We start from the raw sequence: 25791 nt of genomic DNA, 5'->3' as shown, positions 1-25791 counted from the left end.
TGTGTGTGCCAAGCTGCCAGAGTATTAATAATACAAGATGGAATTCCGCTCTTCTCCATTTTATTCCACAATATTTTATGATTATTGTATTATTTATGAGACAAAGCGCATAGTGCGTTGGCTTCCAACAAATGCTGAAAAAAATGTTTTCATTTCTCACAACTTACCACTGATGGATTTTAAGCATTTAACTAATGATTGATACGTTTTTGAGTAAAATGTGCGTTATTTTTCACGAAGATGAAAAAAGTCACCGAATAGGCCAAATACCTTATAGTAGCTGAATTTTCCTGGCATCTCTAGTAATACGAGTAATTTTAAATTTTGTAATTTCTTCTCTGTTAATTACGTTTTATATGTGTATTCTCACATCTAAAAAAAATACCTATATTGTATTTTCGGTACATGGTAACTCCAGTGAGGAAATATTATTTTTAAGGTTGATATTGATCATATTTCAATAATAAATAAAATCAAATAAATATAGTTTTTGTGTACTCTTCAGCTAGATATTTTTCTTGATTCGGTTGTTCAAAATACAGAGCTTTTAGTGTATCCTATTAAATTGGAGTTTATAGCCTGAAACGTAAAATTTTAACGGGACTTAAATTTTAAATATTAAAATTATTACTCAAAATGCGCAACGCCATTATTACATTAACATGATTTATCACTCCATATTGCTGAGATTATTAAGTCATTAGCTTTTATGTTTACGTATTAAAAGCTGGCAAAATACCTTCTGTGCAAACTCTGCCATGCCAGCTACTAATATAGTGTGTACTTAATATTAAATGATTTGCAAATTGCTTTCCATCTGTATACAATAGAAAGGGGTTGTTTAATTGTGAAAATTATTCGTCTGCCACGTGGTTTAGCAGTTGGCGTGTTTGCCTACCCTGCTTGAGGTCCCGGGCGCGTTTCTGACCTTAAATACACGTTTACAGGATATACGAGGCATATCCTCGTAAACTCTCTTTTTGACGTACCAAAAATACTTGAATCGATTAATTTTAGAGTACCTGCTGTCAACACTAGGAGTACTTTATTGTTTCATGGCTCCAGTACTTCTTCCAACCAACAAAACAATTCATTGATACCGAGACTGCATAGGTTAGGTAGCACTTATGGAACGGCTGCAGACATTCTGTCCAATTCTTTACTATCTCTTAAGTCCACAATATCAAGTATATTTGTAGCTGCTCGTCAAACTATTATTGACAATTCAATTCGATAAATTAAAAAATACTTACTTGTTTATTTTTATTACCTTATACTTGTTTTTTAATTTTTACTGTTATATCAAATTGCATTGTAGTATTGGCAAATACGCATTTCATATAAACATATTTTTATTTCTTATTTTTTCGTGATAATATGTGATGATATGATTTTCATGATAATATGTGATAATATGTATATGCTTGCTTGTTTATTAATTAAACTTAAATTTGTCTTTCTTGCTTACCGTAACACTTTACTTACTGTGTTTGCTTTACAGAATTTATTTCATAAGCTTATATCTTTTCATTTTTTGTTTATAAGCTTACTGTTTTTTCTTGCATACCTTTGTTATTATTGTTTTTTTTTACTTTGTAAAACTTTTTATTAAATCCATTTTAACTAATTTCACATATTTTTTCTGTATATTCTGTATTTATTATTTAGTATGTTAGCATGTGTTTCATTTTTATTTTTTGTAAATGCCTTTTGGGCGTTAGTGAACAAAATAAATAAATAAATATCCACAAAGTAAGAGTACTGTTTGGCTCTCGTGGTGTGATTTTTTTTATCCAAAAGTTGGCAACGTTGATTGGTAGTGGGGGGTCTTCTGAACATAACGAGAACCGGCAAACCCCGATAGTACCAAAATTTGCCTCGTAGTTTTCGTTTCTGTGAAAAACGTCAATCCCGCCAAGTGCGAGGTGCGCGCTGTCTTAGGGTTTCATCTCGCGGAAGAAAAAACTCCGACTGAAATTTTTGCACGATTTGGTTAGGACATTTTGAACCACCCTACATACTCCCCTGACTTAGCGCCACCAGATTTACATCTTTTCACCATGGATTGAAAAAAATTCTAACCGATGAGGAGGTGAAACAAGAGGTCTTGAAGTGGACGAAGAAGATGGCGGGAGAGTACTATGAGGAGGGCATCAAAAGCTTGTGCCGCGATCAACAACCTGCATAGAACGGGAAGGCGACTACGTGGCAAAATAAGTAATATGAAGGGTAAGCGGAAGAAACATGCGTAGTCATGAAACCAATATTTCAATAAAAACGATTTTTTGTTTCAAAACAGTTTTAAACATTATCGATGTATGAAGTGCGTATCTTTTTTTTGCATATTTGTAATTAATTAACATTATTGAATGACTCTTAATAAATAGTCGTTAAAATGATCAGCAAACAAAAGTATTATGCAGATTAATATAAAAATAAACCATGTTGTAGGGGATAGAAACGTTCTAGGATGCTTTATACGCGGAAGAAACCTTCAAAATCAATGTAATTTTATACTAAGTGATATTCCAAAAAAAATATTTAGGGTTCAGGGTTAGTTTTTGTCAAGTGCCTGGACAATATGAACGATATTAATAGCAAAATTTGAATATGGTAAAGTTATTATTTTTCCCTTTAGTTGAGTCACAGATAATGTGTAACTCACGAACAAAATTACAGCAATATGCATTTTTCAATACGCACTGTTGAGATCCGCTTGATCAGCGACTAACTACGCTTGTTTCTTAAAATTATGCGCTAACTTCGAATCTTTCTTTTCCATATCATACTGACTATTTGCGTTTCTTCAGCTTTGCCTAAAAATTGAAATACGTTTTGTCAATGATTGGACGTATATTATGATATTTTGACACACGGGTGCATACTATAAAAACCTACAACTTGGCATATTTAACTCAAATCTGTAAAAATCATGACTCCGCATGTTTCTTCCGCTCACTTTTCATATATATATGCAAACAACGCACAGTATTTTTTTATTTATATTTTTTTTAATACAAAAACTGAGTGTTTCTAGAATGCCCCGTACAATGATGTTGAACTGTCTGGAAACCCCTTTCTTTACAAACAAATTTTGACTTCAAATGATTTTAAATAGGGAACACTAATTATTATTGTTCCAATGGCAAGTAGCTTTTAAAAGATCGAAATATTTGAAATATTTTAAAATACCCTTATCCGCACTTCAGGGTATATAGGGCACTCCGTTGGAACACCAAACGTAGCGCACCTTGATCATCTGTTACATGAAGGTAAAGTGATCAATCTTATACTACAGCGCCAGTCCAGGGACAGTTCAGTAAAGCAGGGTTAAAAAATAAATACATCAACTCTGCCAGGAATTGAACCCGGGACGTCAACAAGCGTGGTAGGCGAAGGCTCCAACTACTAAACTCGACTTATTCAACTCAACCACTTTACTCGATTTCGTGTTTCAGGATTTTTGCTGAGAGTAGCGAATAATACTCGTCCCGGATTCTGTTTCTACGAGGGTAGGCTGAGAACTAATTCACATATGCTTGTAGAACGCAAAAGAAATAACTTTCAGAAGTGCGCTAGGTGGCATGTGGAAGTAACATTCAATTTCTATACGCATGCGCAGGTTTGAAGGCGTTGCGTTCATCCAGTGTATTTTGAGAAGCGGAAGTATAAAGACGTGTTCTAGTGCCATGTCAATGAGAGTTAAACAGCGTGCTGTTTTTTTTCTAATTTTTAACTGTCGCAAAAATGATTCCTATTGAGATTCATCGTCAAAAAAACGCCTAAATATTTTTAAACCACATCAAAAATGTTTTTGATTTTTTTTATCCATCGTATTATCAGCGCTTTGATTTTTTAATGTTTTGTTTATCTAAAATTACTCCATGTGTGACGCCTCAAGTTTATCTCAGTCAATTCTGCCAAGTAGTCCATTGACTAACCGTAAACCGGAAATCTTGCACGACTCTCTTATCATTGGTTGATTTATATAAACTAGTGACGTCGTTCAATATTAAAACATTTTTATATCCAATTTCCGTAGGGCTGAACTTCCTCATTCAACATGGATATTTACAATTTGTAGATATTAGTCAATACAATTTCACATTTATTTATATCCTCAACAAAAGAATTACACTAAATAGAATTACTAGGGTTAGATTCAATGAAATATTTGAGAATTTAAGATGGACTAATCAAATTGATCGCATTAAAAATGAATTGAAAAAGCAAATTATTTTTTTAAAACTATAAGAAATACAATAAGCCTAAAAGAACTTGTAAAAATATATTACGCAATAAGTCAATCAGTTTTGGAATATGGATTAATTGGATTGGGATGTGCAAATGACACACTGATCAAGCAAATAATAATTGCACAAAAAGCTTAAATAAGATTTATCTTAAGAGTCCTAATCAGAACTAGCTCCCTCGGTATATTTAAAAATCTTAATCTAAAATCAATAAAACAACTTTATATAAAAGTTTTGTTACTATATGCACGTAAACACTATTCTCTACCTTCCGTTAAAAAAACAAGAGTTACTAGATACTCCACCCCGATGCAGCAAAAAAATTAAAAAAATTAATACATCCTTCGGTCAAAGAGGATTGGCTTACTATTCGGTTAAAGTGTACAATCTACTCCCATTATCCATAAGGACAATTAGTAAGTTCTCACAATATAAATTTACTATTAGGAATGGATAGTGGAGGTGGGTTGCGCACGGATCGATGAGTGGATCAAGCCAAATAGGTAAAATGTGTGTACTGTTTAGGAAATTTGTTCTATTGGTCTATATAAATTAGTTATGTTTTTTATGATTATTTTAGTTTTTTATTGTTTATTATGTTAATGATAATTAAGTAAATTGAATTAATTACGTTTTTTTTATTGTTATTATTATGTTTAAATAGTTTTGTAATTATTTCGGCGAATTGATCATGTCCAATCAATTTAATCCCAGTCAGTCAAGAATTCACTTCCCTCTCTTCTCAATCCAATGAAGTACATAATATGTGCTTCTGGATTACTTTCTTTCCGCACCAAGATGCTAAGGCTACCAGATTTCAGAGAGTTCCTTTGGGCAGCTTTTCTCGTTTGACAACGATCAAATTTTCCGTGTATGGGGGCACCGCCAAGGAGACTTATGTCCTTAGATGCGGTGTGCGGTATGTGGTGGACAAGTTGTTATTATTATGTTAACTTTGTTAAATAGCTAATCATAGGCATGTTACACATTTTGTAAAATGTTCCCCTCGGCACGGGACACTCCAGTGAGTGAACATTTTTATGTATAAAATAAGAATACAAAAAATGTAATAGTATAAATTAATAAATAAATAAATTATTAGGGTTGGTCTAAATTATTTCAAGCATGCAATACTGTTGGTTTTAAATCTATGAAATCTTTTCTTAGAATCATTTAAATTTTCATCATAATGTCTGGTAATCGAGGACAGGTCCAGTTCTTACCTTCTACTACGTGGTCAGTCAACCTAGTTCGGACCGATGTCAAGTGAAATCAGATGCCGTGGACGAAGGCTTAGTCATAAAAATGCCGAGGCACAGAAAATAAAATAGTTTGGTCACAAATTAAAATAAAAATGTGACGGTAATAGGATTGTTTACCCGAGTTATCTACTAAAGTTATTTACTCTAGTATTTAGTAGTTCAGCCCGCCCATGTTAAGTGGAACATTAGCCTTTATCACGTAGGCGCCGCAAGCCTATTTCAGACGTATCGTCAAAATCCACACGACTCGGTTACATATCGGATAATAGCTTTTCGCGAACGCGCATTTGCAGTCACAAGTCACAAGTCACATTGCATGCAATGAAATGGTCCCCCATCAGAAGTACGAAACTGTAAGAGTAAAGTGATATGCTAGAAAAAAATATTTTTTTTAATTTTTTTTATTTGATATTTATTTATATTTGTAAATCCTTTTTATTATTTATTTATTTTATTTATTTATTTAACTTTTGTACATAATGTTATTTGTACATTGGCGGGCTTATTGCCAAATGGCAATGTCTTCCAACCAACCAATAAAATAAAAGTTTTTTTTTTAAATTTAAGTTACATAACATATTCGATAGAAAAAAAATAAAAAGCTAAAGATATATAAAAATAGAAATAAACGTATTTGTTTATAAATGACCTTAAATCAAAACCATTACTCAATGGGAAAAAGGAAAAAAGAGGAAAAAGGAAAGGAGGAGAGATTAAGGAAGAGAAGGGAGATGTTTCTTCAGACGTGATTTAAACAGAGATAATGTAGTAACATTTTTGATGGTGGATGGGAGATAATTCCACAGTCGAGCCGCATGGACACTATATGAGTAAAGCTAGGGTTTCCTAGGACAGCGGCGCCCGTATTTTAACGGCCGTAGTGAACGGTGATGCGGTGGACAGCCGTCGTAACGGTGACTAGAGAGTGGTTTCCTAGGAAAACGATGTTGATAACATCGTTAAAAAATAAAAACACTCTCTAGTCACTGTTACGACGGCTGTCCACCGTATCACCGTTCACTACGGCCGCTAAGATACGGGCACCGCTGTCCTAGGAAACCCTAGCTTAAGAGAAAAAGAGGAATTGTGGATGGGTATTAATAGAGTGCCTTGAGAATTAGAACGAAGAGGTAAACCATGCACTGATAAGCGTTGAAATTTTTCACGCAGGTATATAGGAGCGTTAGGACTATGAAGTACATTGAACAGAAGTGAGAGGGAGTGATAGTCTCTCCGCTGTATAATTTTGAGCCATTTCAGTTGCCTACGATAATCAGAAATGTGGTCATATTTCCTAAGACCAAAAATGTACCTTATGCATGTATTCTGAAATCGTTCAATTATTGTTATAGAATTAATTTATTTTATTGAACTTAGTACTTTTTACATATAAGTAGCGAATACAGTTAAATATACATCCATGAAAGTATAATTGAACGTAGTTATGCAGAAAGCAGCCAGCCATAGAAAAGTGAAACTGAGATAATAGCACTTTTATGAAAAGAGTCAATAATGAAATCAACACATCAGTTGGAATGTTTTTGACTTTGACAAATGATAAACAATGAATACATCAGGTTTTTTTAAATGGCAAACAAGAATTTGAATGTGTAATTGACCAGTTTTAATGATTTTTAAATTACCGTGAGATTTTTTCTAGTGGTGTGGGTATTTTTCGCAAATTAAGAAATGCCGTTTTTGTGATCGACACTATTTTCAGAAGGTGATTATTACAGTTTTTAGTATCAAAAACGGTCCGGCTGTTTTTAGCAGAACATACAATTAACCTTACTGCACTCGATAACACCAATATCGCATTTTTTTTATTGTGGACTGGCTGCTTTCTGCATAACAACGTTCAATTATAAGTAATATGTAGCATTTAAAACAAAATGATTTATTAACAAATTAAAAAAGTCTAAAAAAAAGAAAACAATATGAAATTATTATAACCAGTTGAACCAGATAAAAAGCAAAAATTAAAAATAAAAATGGAATGAACCTGATTTAAGTAGTTTTATTATTATATTTGAAACTCATTTTTTTATGATGCACTTGACATTTTAAAAAATAATATAGCGAGAGAAATAGTAAATATGTCATCTTCGGTTCAAATATAGATTTTATTCGTTTTTATCCAAATTTAAAAATTAACATTGAAAAAAAAACTGGCTGTGGTTATACCCCATTCGCAAGTTTTTTTTGCAAAAGCTAAAATTTTCATATAGTAAATGTTACACGGTGTGTAAAGTGACTTAAATCAGCCAATGGCAGGTCATAAGCCCTGTAAATGCAGAGATTTCCATATTCCTTTTACCAAAATGTTTTTCCACTCTGTTGCACAAATTTAGTTCTAAATAACTCCGCATAGAGGAAATCCAACCTGTCCACAAACATTTGGACACACCCAAAACATTGTTGATAATAAATCCACCCTAATTGTACCGTGTTAGGTTGATTTGTACGACCAGTGTGAAATTGCCCAATCGGGGGTAGGTAGAGTGTGCTACCGTTCACTGAGAATTCTTAATTAACCGTTGGCACGACACCCCCCCTCAGATCTTACATTTCGGAATGTCGACATATTGGAGACACGGTTTAACAATTCGTAAACATTGATAAAGCTTTAGACGTACGATATTACAAATACTAGCGTCTAGACGAGATTGTGTGAATTCCTTTTAAAGTTGACTTTTATTCAAACGCAATTAATCTTAGAAAGATAACTGATTTTAAAATATCCATGTAATGGGGAAATATCACATACTACGAATACCGATAAAAATTGTGAGATGGATTTATAAAAAAAAAATGTATTTTCAAAATCAGTATGAATGTTGTGGAAAATGTTTTCATTCCTTTTTTTAAAAGATAAAATTGTTTAAAATACGCAACCACAAAAACACGACATGATTGACCTCGACAATCGTGACAAGATTCGTGAAATATACGACGGTAAAATTTAACCAATTCGAGGCGTATAAGGGTCGTGGCCAATGCATTATAAATAAATTTTAAAAAAAACTCCGTCAGACTGGTTGATGATGTCAATCACGACAAAACCCGGTCATTGGTAGAAATTATAAATAAAAGTGGAATAAAACTATGTACGTATTTTTATTATTATAATTAAAATGCAGTTCCACCAAGAACTGTCAGTAAAAAAAAAAAATTATTCATAAATTAAAAACACGTCTTACTCATTTTTTGCGCAGTGTAAATGGGGCTAGATTTCTAAATGTCTGTGTGCTTTGTAGCTGCAAGACGTGTTGTAATCTAGCTCCTATATAATGATTAAAATTTGATTGGAAATGGGGAACTAGAATCCCGACCGCCTATGCGCTCTGAAGCGGCAAGGCGTGTTGAGATGCTTATTGTACAGCGCCTTTGAGATAATTTTCACAAAAAAGGCGCTATATAACCTATCCTCAATAAATACATGCAAAATCGTGAACGGGAGACGACCTTACAGCCAGCCACGTGGACGGTATACGAGTTTGTAAAGACCAGTATTATGGATGGGAATTAAGAGGATGCTTTGAGAATGTGCACAAAGTGGTAAACCATAATCAGATCAGTGTTAAGATTTTTCACGGAGTTATAGTAGAACATAATTTTTCAGCTATTCCTTTTCTATTCAAGGTGCTAGACTTTGGAATAAGCTACCTCTTCATATAAAAAATGCATCTTCTTTAGCCATCTTCAAGAAACGCCTGAAACATTACTATGTATCTTTGGAATTCTGACCTCCCTGTATTTTACTGTTCCTTAAAATACATATTTTGTTCCTTTTCTTTCCTTGGTTCCTCTTTCTCTCTCCTTCCAAACTCATTATCTGATTCTACATTTCTCATCCTTTAATATGTATAAAATAATGTACTTTTATTAAAGTTAATACATATGTGCAAGCCTTATCTCCCCATAAAAACAGCTGTTATTTTCAATAAATTTGTTTTTTTTTTTCATGTATGTATCTTTTCATACATAATTATATAACTATACTGCCGTCATAAGAAAGAAGGACGCATCTAACATTTTTTTTTGAAAATGAGTTAAATACATATTTGAAATTAGAAAAAAAATACGCATCTACTAGAAATTCATCTTTCTTCCTAAAATAACCACAACCATATTATTTTTACTAATAAATGATACTAAACTGCAAAAAGTCTTGAAGATAACTAAATATAAAAGGCTGTTCTGACTTATGTAATTAAACACTTATTAAAATACTTATTTTTTCTTCTATTCCGTTTTTAAAAACATCTTAAATGAATGTACCTACTCGTTTCAATTAAATTTAAGATCTGCTGGTAATTTCGAAGTAAATTGATTATTAGGTCGGCGTCACTAGTTTGAAAAACAGTAAATGGCCAGTAACGTCTATTTTATTTAGTTGAGTAGAATCAATTGACATATTAACACTAGAAAAGAAAGACGTTTACTTAATTCTTAAATAAAAAGAGCGTTTCTAGCCAGAAACGTCTTTTCATTGAAGTATAACATATTTTTTTGTATTTTTTTTACTAAAAAGAAGATGAAAATGTTCATTTTTAAATATATAACGTAAAATTTATTGAAATATATATATATTCCGAACAAATCAAAATTCATACTTTCGCATAGTAATATACTTAAATTTTGTAGTATCTTTCACACAGCGAATTTTTCAATCTTCGAGTTACAAAATATTTATTTTCTCCGTTTTTTGTTTTATGTAGAAACGTCCTTTTTTCTTATGACGGCAGTATTCTTTAGACCAGTGTGTTTTTTTTACTAAACCAATCCTGACATATGCCTCCAAAACCTGGGTTTTGACAAATAATATTGAGAGAACCATTTCAGCTTTAGAAAGAGGAATCCTAACAGTTTTTTATGTCGGGGTACTCCTGGTGCCCTCCTCGGGAACCTGCGGATTTTTTTCAAGTTCAGGCTTGGAAAGGTTAACGACGTTTCTACAGTCTCTCTGTTTAAATCATGCCTGAGGAGACATTTCCTTTCTCTTATTTAATCTCTCCTCCTTTTGCTTTTCTTTATTCTATATATTCCATATATTCCTATATTCTATATATGCCCTATTGAAAATCAGTTTCGATATTTATAAATTGAAGTCCGAAATTTCTGTACTTTACTATGCTTTATTTTTTTTTCCTCTCGAATACGTTTCGAAACTCGATTTTAAAATCATATGAATAATTTTTTTTATTTAATGGGTTGGTTGGAAGAAATTGCCACTTGGCAAAGAACTCGTTAATATATATATTAATATATATATGTATGAGGTTAAAAAAAAAATAGTTTATTTTAATTATGAGCATACAAAATTATTTCAATTTTCAGACGTAACGTTTTCGTAAATAAGTTGTACTGAAAAAATCGGAATCGAATTGTGGCAGAGTGGAGTTTAAACCTCGGATCTTTGATCCGTGAGTCCACAACATTACCAAAAGATCCCATCCCAGTTAATCAACACAATACGGGCTAAGGTAAGTGATTGAGTTGTATATATAAAGAAAGTAGGTGTTCTTTCACATTATTTGACGCTTCCTCATGGGCGACATCTATTAATTTTTCGGTCAAGATCTTTATAGTGGAAATATTCTCCATTTATGCAAATGACCATTTTTAAAATAATATAGTCTAAAACAGCCGTTCTGAAAGTAGGCGCGGTAGAAGGCCCAGAGACAATTTAAGGGCATTAAGGCAATCTAGGGGAGCGATGGATGATTTAAAAAAGGGTTTTAAAAGGTACATAATTTGCTTTGCGTTAAGCTTAAAAAAATCTTTCTTACAGAGGGCGAAGGGCAAAATAAGTTTGAAAACCAATAGTCAAAAAGCTAGAATACGCTCAAGTTATAATTAATGCATTGTTTTTTTCAATTTATTGGAGTTCTCATTTTACCAGGTGTTAAATTTATGGTAATGTTATGTGACTATGTACAATAAAACGTTAAAAATCTGTAAAAACGTGCAGAACATCACTACAGCCATAAAGATAAGTTTCTACCCCGCTCGATAACAGTTTTGTAAGCCTGGCGAACTTTTAAGAAGGTCAAATTTTAACTGTTCTGGCAACACTCCGTACCGGTCGTGTTCCATTTTCAAATACTGCGACTTGCCAAGAATATTTTAAGGTGGTCATCAATTTGCATACTTTGACGCAACACTGCTTTCTGATACTCTGGAACTTGGGTTTTGGGAGGTTATTTGCATGAGTGGATAAATCGAAGTATTGAACGAAAATTGGGTTGAATATTTCAACTAACGACAAATATCTAAGCACGGTTTAGGCACATTATGTATTTGAAGTTTTTGAGAAAATCTGAAAAAATACAGATAGAAGTAAATTGCAAGTTAAAATTTGAATTAATTTTTTTTCAAAAAAGTTTTATCTGTTTTTTCTAGATTTATAAATGAGAACCAAAAGTAAAATGAAATAGTAGTTCAAAAGTTTTTTTTTTATACGATATATTGTATTCGTTTCTTCGTTACATATATTATTTTATCTGATTACAAGCCTTCAAAATGGAATGTCAGGAAGACGAAAGTAAGCATTTTCGACACTTCTTTCAGTGGCTCAACAACAAATTACCATCGACGTGGTTAAAAACATGCCAATCATTTGAGAGATCACAATGAACAATAATGAACATGCTTAAGTTATCGCAGTCATACGTCAACGCGTGTGTAATCTCTAAGTCAACGCTCGTGTGGGTTTGTTTTTTGTTTTCCTCGTAAATAAATACAGTTCACTGGCGAAAAATCGGCGTTTACTATAAAAAACATTTCAATATATTGCATTTGCAAAATAGTAAGGAGTATCTAATAACAAAAAATTGAAAATTAAGTTGCGATTACTATGGGGACCGCTTTTCTTGATATTTGGCTTGCCAACCGCTGGCTAATTGCAATTAATAGCATGATAAATAATACATAAACAAAAATATCAGTTTTGGAATATATTCCATATATACACCGGTGAAATTCAAATATGTGATTGCGCAGCAGGATTATACGTCGCGAAACGTGAAAACTTTGACATTTAATATTAGGTGTTCACAGATGTTCCATTGTGATCGTGAATACGATAAACAACCATGGTGCAAAATTGTTATCACGTCGTTTATTAGCACGTCGATAGTTTTTTGAAATTAAGCTACTGTTCACATTGAATCGAGGAAAGAAGATAACAAATAAGAATAATACATCACATCATCATTCCCTTTCCGCACCTAACGGTGCATAAGGCACTGGATTGGTACATCAATAGCAGCATATCTCGATCAATTTTGTAACATAAAGGTAAGATGATCAGTCTTACGCTTCAGGTACCACTCCAGGGATTATGAAATATTCTAGTGTGAAAACAGAATTTAAAAGAAATATTTCATAGCAACCATGTCGAGAATCAAATCCGAGACCTCTTGCATGGTAGGCAAACGCGCTGACCATTACTCGTCGAGGCCGACAAAAATACATTATTGATTTTTTTGTTATAATTTGTCTTCTTGTATAATAATAAAGTGAATATTATTTATTATTTATTGTCTAACACTTTATATACATATAAGGGCGGGCATATTGCCTTAAAACAATATCTTTCTACCCTACCAAACCGTTCAGTTTGAGAGGATTACAAGTACATGGACATATTAAAACCTTACAATTTTATACAAAATTAAAAACAAAGATTAACAAAATAAAAATATATAAAAATTAACACTATACCTACTATGAAGACAGGAGAGGGGATGGAAAGGAAAGAAAAAGGATAAAGGAACAACTGAAATATTTAGATAGTGACATTTCAATCTTGATTTAAATGTAGATAAAGAGGAGGCGTCTCTAACATTAGTAGGTAGATTATTCCATACCATGGGCAAACAAAAAATGTGTTGGAAGGCCATAGAAGAAATGGGTCGATGACATTGCCTCGATAGTCGGTAAAACATGGATGATCAAAGCGGGTGATAGGAAGGAATGGAGACGTTTGGAAGACGCCATTATCCAGCAGTGAAGAGAACAAGGCTGACGAAGAAGAAGAGTAAATTATCTCGTTCTCATTATTTGGAAGAAAACGACAAAACTTATGCTTAACCCCCATACTTAAGGTAAAAGTTTTATAATGAAACTTTTATGGCGGTTTTCGAGAAACGGGTTTTTATTTAATACCCACCCCGATAATTTTCCTACATTATTTTTAAAAAATAAGTACATAATATATGAGGGCACTACTTGCAAACCCGGTAAAATCCATTTTTTTTTTAATTTGAGCAAATCACATAAAACTGACCCAGTAATTAACTTAATTTTTTTTTTAAACTTATTTTTTTATAATGATCAGTAAATATTTTATGATGTGATGACATAAGCATGATTATGTCAAGAAACAGTAGTGAAATAATAAATTAAATTTAACTTCTTTTCTCTTTTATTACCCCGATTGAACGAAACAGAAAGGGGTGTTGAAAATGCTCACGTTCCTCTACTTGACATTTCCTTTTGAAGATTTGTAATCAAATAAATATTATATACATCAAATCACAAAAGGGATGAAGAAAACTTGTTAATTTTAATGGCTCCCTAGGGTGTGAAATCTATCATTTTTTCTACAAACATTTGGACAAACTTAAAATATTCAATGAAATATTCAGGCATTTATATAGATGGGAATTTAAGATGGACTTATCAAATCGAACATATAAAAATAAATTGAAAAAACAAATTTATCATTTTAAAACTATAAGAAATATAATAAGCCTAAAAGAACTTGTAAAAATATATTACGCAATAAGTCAATCAGTTTTGAAATATGGAATAATTGGATGGGGATGTGCAAATGACGCATTGATCAAACAAATTATAATTGCACGAAAAGCTTTAATTAAAATTTTCTTAAGAGTCCCAATCAGAACTAGCTCCCTCGGTGTATTCGTAAATCTTAATGAAACATCTATAAAACAATTTTATATAAACGCTCTGTTACTATACGCACACAAACATTATATTCTACCTTCCATAACTTCTTTCACAAATACAAGAGTTACTAGATACTCCTGATGCTGCAAAAAAAAAAAAATACAACCTTCGGTCAAAGAGGATTTGGCCTACTACTCGGTTAAAGTGTACAATCTACTTCCATTATCCATAAGAACAATTAGTAAGTACTCACAATATAAAATTACCATTAAGAAATGGATGGTGGAGGGGGGTTGCACACGGATCGATGAGTGGATCAAGCCAAATAGGTAAAATGTGTGTACTGTTTGTGAAGTTGGGTCTAGAGGTCTAAATAAATTGGTTATGTTTTTATGATTATTTTAGTTTATATTGCCTATTTTGTTAATGATAATTAGGTTGATTAGATTAATTACTTTTTTTTTTCATTAAAATTATATTAGTTTAATAACTAATTTAACGCATGTTTGACTTTTTGTAAACTGTTTCCCTGGGCACGGGACACCCCAGTGAGGGAACATTATTCTGTACAAAAAAAGAATACAAACATTGTAAAAGTATAAATAAAAAAGCGTTAAATTTTCACGTTAATTAGACAGTCAGAGGTCGCGCGGGCCCAAAAATGAATTTATTTGATTATAAGAATTCGTACGCTCGTTTGTACCCAAACAGCGTAAACCCTTTCGTCAATCCTAAGCGGGAGAGGGGGATAGCCTTGATCTTGACTGAAATAGTGATCCGTGTAAAAGGTTTGTTAGAATAAAGCGATGTATCGATCTGGGTACCGCAGCGTCCCCTCCCCACGGCAGCGAGAATGGCCAAATAGCGAGTGGCAAGTGGCGAGTGCTAATATTTCCACTTGCCACCCTGTTTTGCCGCCAAGAAATACTTCAAACATAATTATTTAAAAAAATCGAACGCCTTCATTATTTAATTTCAGAACAACAGAGAGGGAAGAGTGACGCCATAAGTTAAAATCAAAGAGGAAATTTGAAGAAATTGTATTTTTCTTTAATCAAAGAAGCGGAGGGGAATTTGAAACGTCATACGCTCAGTATTTCAGAAATACAAAACTTGCATATATAATGCTAATACGATACATATATATATATTTTTAAAGTTGGCGTAGCTTAATAGTCAATTAACAAAACAAACAAACCATCATGCTGTTTCCCCGTAGGGGTAGGCAGAGAGGATAGAACGCCAAATCACTCTGTCTTTGTATACATACCTCGCATCCTCTACATTCATACATCGTCTCTTGCATGCACGCCGATTATTCCTACTCTTGACATGTCCATCTTCAAGTATTTGATATACCTGATCGTGCCATTTGTTTCTCGGTCTTCCTCTTTGTCTGCATCCATCAACATTCGCATCGTAGATCCTTTTAGCCGTTCTTTCGCTGTGCATTCGCTCTACATGTCCAAACCAACTCTGCACCCCTTTCTCGATCCTGTCGATAATGCATGTCTCAGCCTTACATAGTTCACGAATCTCTACATTTGTACACCTATCATACATAGTTTTTCCACACATTTGACCGAGGGATCGCATTTAACCTACTTTCATAATTATTTTTCCGATTCCATACTTCGCTCCCATACATTAGAATTGGCACTAGAAATATGTTGTGGACTGCTAGTTTTGTCTCCTATTGTCAATTAATACATCAAAAATACAAAAAAAAAACCCAAACTTCCACATTGATTTACGCCGTAAATGTTATAAATAAATAAAGAATAATTTATAAAATACAAATGTTAACTATGAAGTTTTGCGTATATTAAATAAATTGTCTATCCTTTACGTATGTATATGTATGTATACGCATGGGTATATGTACGTGTGTATGTATGTATATATATTTGTATTTATATATGTATATGTGTATATATATATATATATATATATATATATATAATAAGGGTATACGAGTAACTTTATATTTTGTCTTATATATTGTTTATATTTTATTTATCAGTTCTCTCTATTTAAATGTAATTGCCTAGCTTGAAGCGGGTATGTACCCTTCTTAGCTGGGCAAAGTGATCAAAAAATTGTATGGATAATAAAATACATAAATAAATGAATAATTAAATGAATCAAAAAAAAAATTGAATCTGAACATTTTGTAGTTGCATTTAATAATAAATGATTAGTAGTCATTGCCTTCCCAGTTATAAGCATTTAATACGCGTCCAACGGGTACTAAAAAGCCTCTAAAACAGTATACGAACATAAGTGGAAAGCTGCCCCCGTTTCCCGCCATTATATTAGCCTTTTCCCGCGCTGTCAGATTGCCCGCGCTTTTCTCGTTTGACGTTTGTTTACGTTCGCCTGGCTTACGCCAATCATCATTTGTATGCGCGGGAAAATATTGCCTTTTTTGAGATATTGCGATTCGAATCTTGTCGGAAACGAAGATACATTTTCTCGGGAAATTCGAGAGGGAAAATTTCTAACTTTAACATCTCTCGTTCTATTTGGCAATAAGTAATATTTTTTTATCAAGATGAGACCGTTTTTCATGTGTGCATTTTATTTTGACATGTTTTGTGTTTTATAAAACAATTTATCTTACTTTGTATTTTTTTTATTTTATTTATTGAAGATATCAGCCATTAAACATATTACAAATATAAATAACTATTTTTATGGGAACTAAACCAATGACAGATCTGTCGTGCAGAGCCCGAACGGCCGCAACACACATTTTGTAGTTATTTGTTGATTCTTAAACAACGTTTATTTATTTTAAGTGTATTCAACTCTTTTTTGCAGTTACGACAACTTGCCGGTTGTAAATTAAATACCGACTGATTTTTTTTATTTATTGAAAAAAATATTGACAAAATCAGTATAAAATAACAAATGTTTTGTATATACATAGTTAATAATAACGTCTCTACCGCTCTAATTGAATTAAAACTCGCGTTTAGATGGGGAGTTCGTTTTAATTTTTTTATTTATATATATATATATATATATATATGTGTGTATGATTTATTTGTTTATTTTTACTTATTCACATGTACATCTACTACCTGCATCTTATTAAATATTGTAAGCTGTGAATTTTTACTAAGAATCATAAATGTTTATGGAAGCAAAGAGAGAAGGAAGGATAGTATAGTTGGAGCTATACAATGTCTTCTCCCTTTTATGTACTTTTTATTTAATATTTATATTTTCGGCCTCGTGTTGTAATGGTCAGCGCGTTAGCCTGCCATGCAAGAGGTCTCGGGTTCGATTCCCGACGTGGTTGATATCAAATATTTATTTAAAAGGGTGTTTTCACACAAGAATATTTCAAAGTCCCTGGACTGGTACCTGAAGCGTAAGACTGATCATCTTACCTTCATGTAACAAAAATGATACCCCGCGATTTGTGTACCAATGCAGTTCCCTATGCACCATTAGGTGCCGAAAGGGAATGATGATGCTGATATTTTTCTTTATATATATTTTTTTAGAATTTATTTTTTTCCCATCTCCTCCTGCATTCATAGCAAATTAATGTGAAATCTGTAATTGGTCTTACTTTTTGATTAATTTAATTGTTCTTTTGTACCTTGTATTTATATATAGACTGTATGATTTCCTCGATAAATAAATAACTTTGAAAAACGGAAAAACTACCAATAAAAAAAATTTCATTGTGATATCATTCTAATGAAAAAAATCGCTTTGAGGTGCGGAAAACAGGTCAGTGAAATCTCGGTTTTTTGTTTTAAGTTAAGCATAATCAGTCGGGGAGGCAACTGCGAGAGAGTGACAGATAAATTATGTTCAAATACCTATTTATCAAATTTCTTTTCCACCACATTTCCACTTAAAAATCACCTGAAATGTGAAAACCCTTAACTCCCTTATTTTTATATTTTTATTATTTTTATTCCATTTGTTTCTTGGATTCTTTCTTAACTCATTACCAAATCCCATATTATTACTAAAACAGATTTTAACATAAGTATTTTTACTAAGTAAATATGTGAAAGCTTTTCCTCGATTTTATAAACATTTATTTAAAAAATAATGGTTTATGGTTTTACACAAGTATTTGTATGATGAACTGTATTATATATATTATGTATTTAAATTATAACTTACCAATTCTTAGGATTTGATTTCTGCTTAGTAAAACTATTCGTCTTCCTGTAAAGCAAAACACAACAAATTAAGTAATATAGTAGGATTTATATATAAACATATATATTTATATATTATAAATAGTGCATAGAAGTTTGTCGGCCTCGTGGTGTAATGGTCAGCGCGTTTGTCTACCATGCAAGAGGTCTCGGGTTCGATTCCCGACGTGTTTGAGATGAAATATTTATTTTAAGGGGTGTTTTTACACTAGAATATTTCAAAGTCCCTGGATTGGGACCTGAAGTGTAAGACTGATCATCTTACCTTCATGTCACAAAAATGATTAAGATACGCTGAGATTTGTGTACCAATGCAGTGCCCTATGCACCATTAGATGATGATTGAATGATAATGATGATGACGAATATAAGTACATATAGAAGAACAGTTTGAATATTATATGTAAATTACGATAGAAATTGTACAATAGTGGTAAATAATGTTGAAATAAGTATAGCTGTAAATATAATATTAGACATTGTTTATCTGAGAACTAAAAAAAAAAATAAAAAAAATAACGGAAAAAGAACGGCGGTGGGTATCAAATGATAGAAATGCTACGTCACATTGAAAATAAAAATTGGGAAATTGTTCTTGAAGCCTTATAGATTCATAATAATGCGTTTTTTTTTAGTCAATGCCTGTGTTCGTTTTACAGTTATCTATAATTTTATATAGGTACAAAGTAAAATTATTTTTATGTTTTATTCGGGTTGTTAATGAGTCGAGTGATATCCGGTATCCGGCCAAACCACTATCCGTTTGATCACTAATAAAATACTTGAAAATTAAAAAAACTTATATAAAAGTGAATTGAAAATATAATTAAAGTAACACCTTGCAAAAACAACTAGATGGTGTATAAAGGACCAATGAAAAATGTCATTTTTTAATATTTTTATTAAATAAAATACCTATTAAACTTAGACTTGTATTAATAACTGAACCGGGTTGTGGTCTAGTGGCTACATTTTCGGACACGGCTCAAAGATCCGTGGTTTAAATCCCACTCTACCCCAATTTGATTCCCATTTTCTAATATTGAGTTATTTACAACTCGAGGAAATTGCCGCTCAAAATTAAATACTTAGGTAAATCATAAGAAGGCAAATACTTCTTTTTCTTTTAAAAAATATTAATAACCGACAGAGATCATTAAGGTTTTTATACAAATATACACATTTTCGTACGTAAAATTCGATTTTACTTTATAGAATAGAGTCAAAAATAACTGTTTTAACTACCTTATAAATGTTTTTGATTCTTTGTATTTCTAAATTAAAAATTAGAGTAGTTCTCTTTTGTATTTTAACTAAGTTTCTGTGATAAAAAGTGGCGTCATATATGCAGCCTCAAAATTGCTTTTCTGAAATTATAAATGGGAGTCCACATTACCCCATTTTTAAAAATAATACGAGAATTTATAATTTTTTAAATATTTTTATTTTACTAGTTTTGTAATTTTATTTACCTTTTGGCAGTCGTAAAATTAATAGATGGCCTTCATTAAAAAACAATTGGTGCCAATTTTAAATAAAGTACACTATTTTGTGAAGAAAAATCAGACTGTGAGGCTACAGTTATTACACCTCAATGAGGAAGTTCAGTGTCTTTTTTTCCTTTTTTTATTTGTTCATAGAAAATTAAAATAAGCAAAAAAAATAAAATAAATTTTTATATATCGTATTATCAGCGCTATGATTTTTTAAAGTTTTGTATTTCTGAAATAACTCCACGTGTGACGTCAGAGGTTGTTCTATGACAGTTCTTCTAATTGGTTCGTTTACGGTGACCCTACCGAATATCCTTCAAAGCTCTCATATCATTGGATTGTTCATATGAACCAGTACGTCATTCAAAGTAGTGCGTTTTTATTAAAATATTTTTTTTTTTTCGTACATTTTTAAGAAATTTTACGGTACAATATAATGCTCTAATTTTTACCGCACGCAAGAAAACTTTTTTGTATCCAATTTCCCGTAAGGCTGAAGTTCCTCATTACAATTATTACCTGGAAGATAAAAAAATATATACTTTATAATTCAACATCCTTATCATTCTATAGGTGGGTTCAAACTACTTGCATTGGAATTTAAATGAACAGTATTACGCTTCAGACGCTCGTCCAAATATAATCATTATTTCTCAATCCTAGCCTAGTGGTGCGTAGGGCACATCATTGTCGCTCTAATTGCATTGTATCTGGATAATTTCTCAAATATAATGTTTCCCGTTTTGCGTTTTATCTTCTCTGCCTACCCCTACAAGGAAACAGCAGTTTTTTGGTATGTATATTAATTTAATCAAACAATAATTGTTAAAGGTAGTAATAATACTTCATCCCCTAATCTCTGGGCTTTGATTGAGAATATAATTGCATATCGGCTGATATATTAAGTAACACAGCGAAATGCACATGATAGTTGGATTGTTTGTTTCAAAGGGAATTAATTATGTGTCATTTGCATTCATAACCGTTGGACGAATCGAACCTTTGATAGCATTAATATGCATATTACATAATAATTGATCGATATAACCAACGAGAATAGTACACACATCAACGAACATAATGTGAATTCGCGGTAAAGTTCGCAACTGAACAACGTAAGAGAAAACTATTGTACTTTTTTCATAGACATTTGCCATTTAAATTGAATGTATTCTTTTAAACAGTACAAAAATAAGTTATCGAAGTAATTTTAAAGAATTCCTCAACATTCAATACAAAAACCTACATAAATTATTTAAAGTACATATAGTTGACACTATTCACAAAATAAACTAAAATATAAAAAAAATTACAAAGAAGAAAAAATAAACGAATCTGTGATTAATAAGTCAATCAGATACCAAAATAAAATCAAAATTCCTTAATTTCACTCTATAGTCATGGTTAAAATAGTTTTGGTTTCAAAGAAATAAAAAAATATAATAATCTCCCCGATAAACTAACTGTTAAAACTGTTAAAACTATTATATCAGTAAATAAATTAAAAGTAAATTTAATGAATATTTTCTAACCCAAGTAAAAACAGCATTTTGTATAAATTACTGTATTATTTTGTTCGTGTTTTTCTCTTCATTTCGTATAATTTCATATTTTTACTTTCATGTATATTCGAAATTCTACAACAGCAAATGACTCAATTTCCATAACAGTGTAAGTCAAGCACAAGAGCTAGTTTTTTTTTTAGTTAACTGTTTTAATGATTAACTTGATACATAAAATTAGATTGTAATAGATAATAAAATATGTAAAATTTTATGTACCTATATTAACAATATTTTGAGTTTCTCCAAATTTTTGTAGACAAAGACTGGATTTAACTCCATGGGGAGCTGTGAATATTAACATATTACAACAGAGATAAAGAACATTTTTTAAATGCAGAAGGCAATATAGAAGTCTAGGCATCTACAGGGCTTATGATCTGTCATTGGCTGGTTTAAGTGGCCACTTTACACACTGTGTAACATTCACCATTCTGCCCATATTTGAACAACTATATTGCTTAAATTCTTTCATCTGTTGATGTTTGTGAAGTTAAAGAGCTGAAACTTTTATTTATGCGAGTGAGGTTCATCTAATTTAATTATTTTACCTACATACTAGGCAACGCCTGAATTCATTTTTTTTCAATTTCTATACTTCTTCATGGACCAAGTGGATTTATCAACAATATTTTGAGTTTGTCTAAATTTTTGTAGACAAGGACCGGATTCAACTCCCGGGGGAGCTGTAAACATTAACATATTAAAACAGAGATGAAGATCAATTTAAAGAAGGGAATATAGAAGACTAGGCATCTACAGGGCTTATGATTTTATATATTCACAAACATCAACAGATGAAATAATCGAAGTAATATAAATTTTAAAATATCTGTTGTAATATGTATTTACAATATAATTAAGGGTTGAGATATTGAGTTTTTTTCTTAATGAAAATAATATGGGCAGAATGGTGGATGTTACACAGTGTGTAAAGTGGACACTTAAACCAGCCAATGACAGGTTATAAGCCCTGTAGATGCCTAGACTTCTAAAATGCCTTTTTTATAAATGTTCTTAATCTCTGTTGTAATATATTAAAGTATCTATATTAGTTAATAAATATATATATACACATATACATATAAAATAATTCAGCCTTAAGGCTGTAGTCTGATATAAACTATGACATCATACGATTTTGCCACTTTAAAACGCCGTTCTATCAAAATTACGCAATTACAAAAATAAGTATTTATTTATTTATTATGTATACGGCCTAAGCCAATAACAACAGTTATATGAAGAAACATATGTACAAGAAACCCAACGAAAAGAACAAACAACTATGTCTCAAAGACAAACAAGAGCCATTATATAATGGTATACAATATATTCATGAACACGACCAGCCTATAAGACTTTGAGCTAACCTATGCTAATCCACCTTTATCCTACACTGTGTTAATGACGAAGAGATCTACGAAATGCCGGAAGATCTATCCCAAAGGATTCCAAGTTGTCTGACGAATCGACTAATCCGCACATTCTGGACATTGGGACATAAAAACAAAACTTGCTCTTAGAAGATTTGATGTTACAACAAATTAAGATAAACTTTGATCTTTGCAGGGTCGATTTACAAAGTATTGACTTAATTTTATGGCGGGTGCTGTAGACATTAAATAATTTCATAGCCTGGCAAGCATACTGCAGTAAAGCGCGGGAACTCTGCAAACTGTCAGATTAATTAGTGCAGTGTATGGCGTATCGCCAGCGAGGGTTGCCAGATATACTACACTATTGTACTACTTACCCCGGTCTGTATTGGAGGGTACCTAACTGCACACGTGTGGAGAGTACGGACTGCCTACCTACACCCTTGCAGTACTAATGTACGAGTGGTCCAAAAATACTGCAGTGAGGAGGCGCTATCAATATTTGTTCTCATAATTCTTCAATAAAATATCAAGATCATACCAAACCACTTTCTCAACTCTTGTGTGACTGTGAAGTCACACTAGTCGGCAAAGGACACAGTGCTTGATATATCTCTCTTATTTTTTTAAAGGATGAACACGTATTTTTGAAATTTTTAAATGGACATTTTCAGACCGGGTTTTATTTATTCTTTTTATTTATAAATCAAATAATAATAATTATTTTATAAGTATAATACGGTGAATTCCATTTCCAGGAGTTACAACAACTCAATTCAGGACATAAATAATATAAACATTTAGAAAATAACACATATTGAGAACAACAAAGAAACAAAGCAAGTTTTGCACCTTTATAACTAAATATAGCACAATATATACGCCTAAAACCTTTTCTTTCACAAGCAAAATAAATATATAAAAAAAAACGATTTTAAGAATAAAAAAAAGGAGTGAATCTACTAAGAGAGGTAAGGTCATTAACATCACATGCCATGCAGATGATGCTGCCATAGTGATGATGGGAACATATCCATCTCAGTTAGTAAACATCTGGATGCCTAAGAAATGTCGTATAGTACAATGAACACATGATTATTGGAAACATAATTCGGATATACAAAACGTGTGTCAGACCAAATTATGGTGTATACAACAGAGGTGAGGATAGATAGAGAGAAAATAAAAAAAAGGAAAAACCAAGTAAAAAAAACTTAATAGAGAAACTAAATAGAAAAACCAAATAACTGCTCAGAACGTCAGAGATGAAAGTACTAGAGGCAATCGCAGGGAAACCCAAAAGAGGCAGAATCTAGAGTCAAGAATATAGACAGATTTGCGATATCCAGTGGATAGTAAATAGATAATGGAGAGATTACGTCAATAATTCCATTGATGGACAGCTCCGAAATTCCCCATACATTGGAAAGTATACTTTATATAACTATGCTAATTGTTAATACAAAAATATTTATCCTTGCTGCGCAAAAAATAAATGTCCGCTTATTCAGCAACACATTTGTATAAGAGAGAGCACGAAGATAGAACTTGTAACAAGGAAAACAGAGACGCTGTTATGTGGCGGGTGTTGTGTATAATATATTCAGCCGGTTGATGACAGTGATAGGGGACGCACGCGGGTAATATGAGGGGCGTATTTATGATTTTTGATTTAGTTTTCTGTAACAGAGCTAAATTATATGTTTATTATCGTAAATTAGGGAAAAAGAATTATTAAACAGTTTGCTTCCAGTTTAATTTTATTTTCAAATGGGTGAACTTTTGAATATTCCGTCTTTTATTAGTGGTAACACGATGTTACATCACCGCGCGCAAAGCGATTATTTACCACAGTCTTTTAAGAGTTAAACTTGTGTTTTTACAACTAGATCGATAATGACAGTTGATTACGGACAATATGTCGGGGCCGCACTAGGCATCCATATAAAGTTTGAGTTTTTATCGAGTAGAGGTCGGTTCAAATTTTACTCAAAAAAAAGCAATGATAACCTTGAAATCGCATCTTGAATGACGTGTCCAAATTTCAGGCCACTACAACTCGCCATTTTGGAGATGTGACGGACAAACAAACAAACTCAACACAGGACTTTGGTTCCATGGAGTTGTAATTTATGTCTCAATAAATGTAACATAAGTATATTGTGAATAAAATGAATAAATAGATAAAAAAATAAACACATACATGTATTTTCAGTTTTATAAAATAATTATGGGTGAATTATAGAAAAATAAATTGGAAAAACCCTGCAATAATAAATACACAGGTACGTATTTTAAAATATTTACAATGCAAATTAATATCCATTTGGCAATTCTCGATCTGAGTACGGCCCATTTTTTTGCTGCGAACTGTAGCTAACTTAATACCCAACAGTCGTAAAATGGTTTTCCTACGTTTGGGCTCCTCTATAGCTTGGCGCATTATTACTCATAGGATTTGATGATTTTTTATAACAAATTTAATAGCTTGTTGGTCGTCCCTGATGTAAAGAATCTCGTTACTTTTAATGTTCCAAAAACTGACGCAAGAAACACAGGCAGCGTTTTTTTATGTTCAGATAATATTATCTACTAATATTTTTTTATGTTCACTCGAGACCTCATACACTTGGCAATGGATTAAGCTGTATTGATGTATTTTGCTATTTAATATCAAAATCTAAAGAAGGGCGTATATTAAAAGTGAAATAATTAGTTGGGTCATATAGCCGT

General features: G+C 32.0%; 1 long non-coding RNA gene across 1 annotated transcript in view; it reads right to left on the bottom strand.

Moving 5' to 3' along the window:
- Positions 1-18586: 18586 nt before the first annotated feature.
- Positions 18587-25791, bottom strand: part of LOC148271317 (uncharacterized) — an 87517-nt gene continuing 80312 nt past the window's right edge. The window contains exon 3 of the long non-coding RNA XR_015825124.1: positions 18587-18631. This is a non-coding gene — a long non-coding RNA (uncharacterized LOC148271317). The remainder of the gene's footprint in view (positions 18632-25791) is intronic.

The sequence above is a fragment of the Micrasema longulum genome, unplaced genomic scaffold (genome assembly GCF_059751315.1).
Source record: "Micrasema longulum isolate JH-2025_06_02 unplaced genomic scaffold, ASM5975131v1 h1tg002936l, whole genome shotgun sequence".
In the NCBI taxonomy this organism is placed as follows: domain Eukaryota; kingdom Metazoa; phylum Arthropoda; class Insecta; order Trichoptera; family Brachycentridae; genus Micrasema; species Micrasema longulum.
The sequence above is the reverse complement of the archived record's forward strand: the minus strand, read 5'-3'. Positions and strand labels throughout refer to the sequence as shown.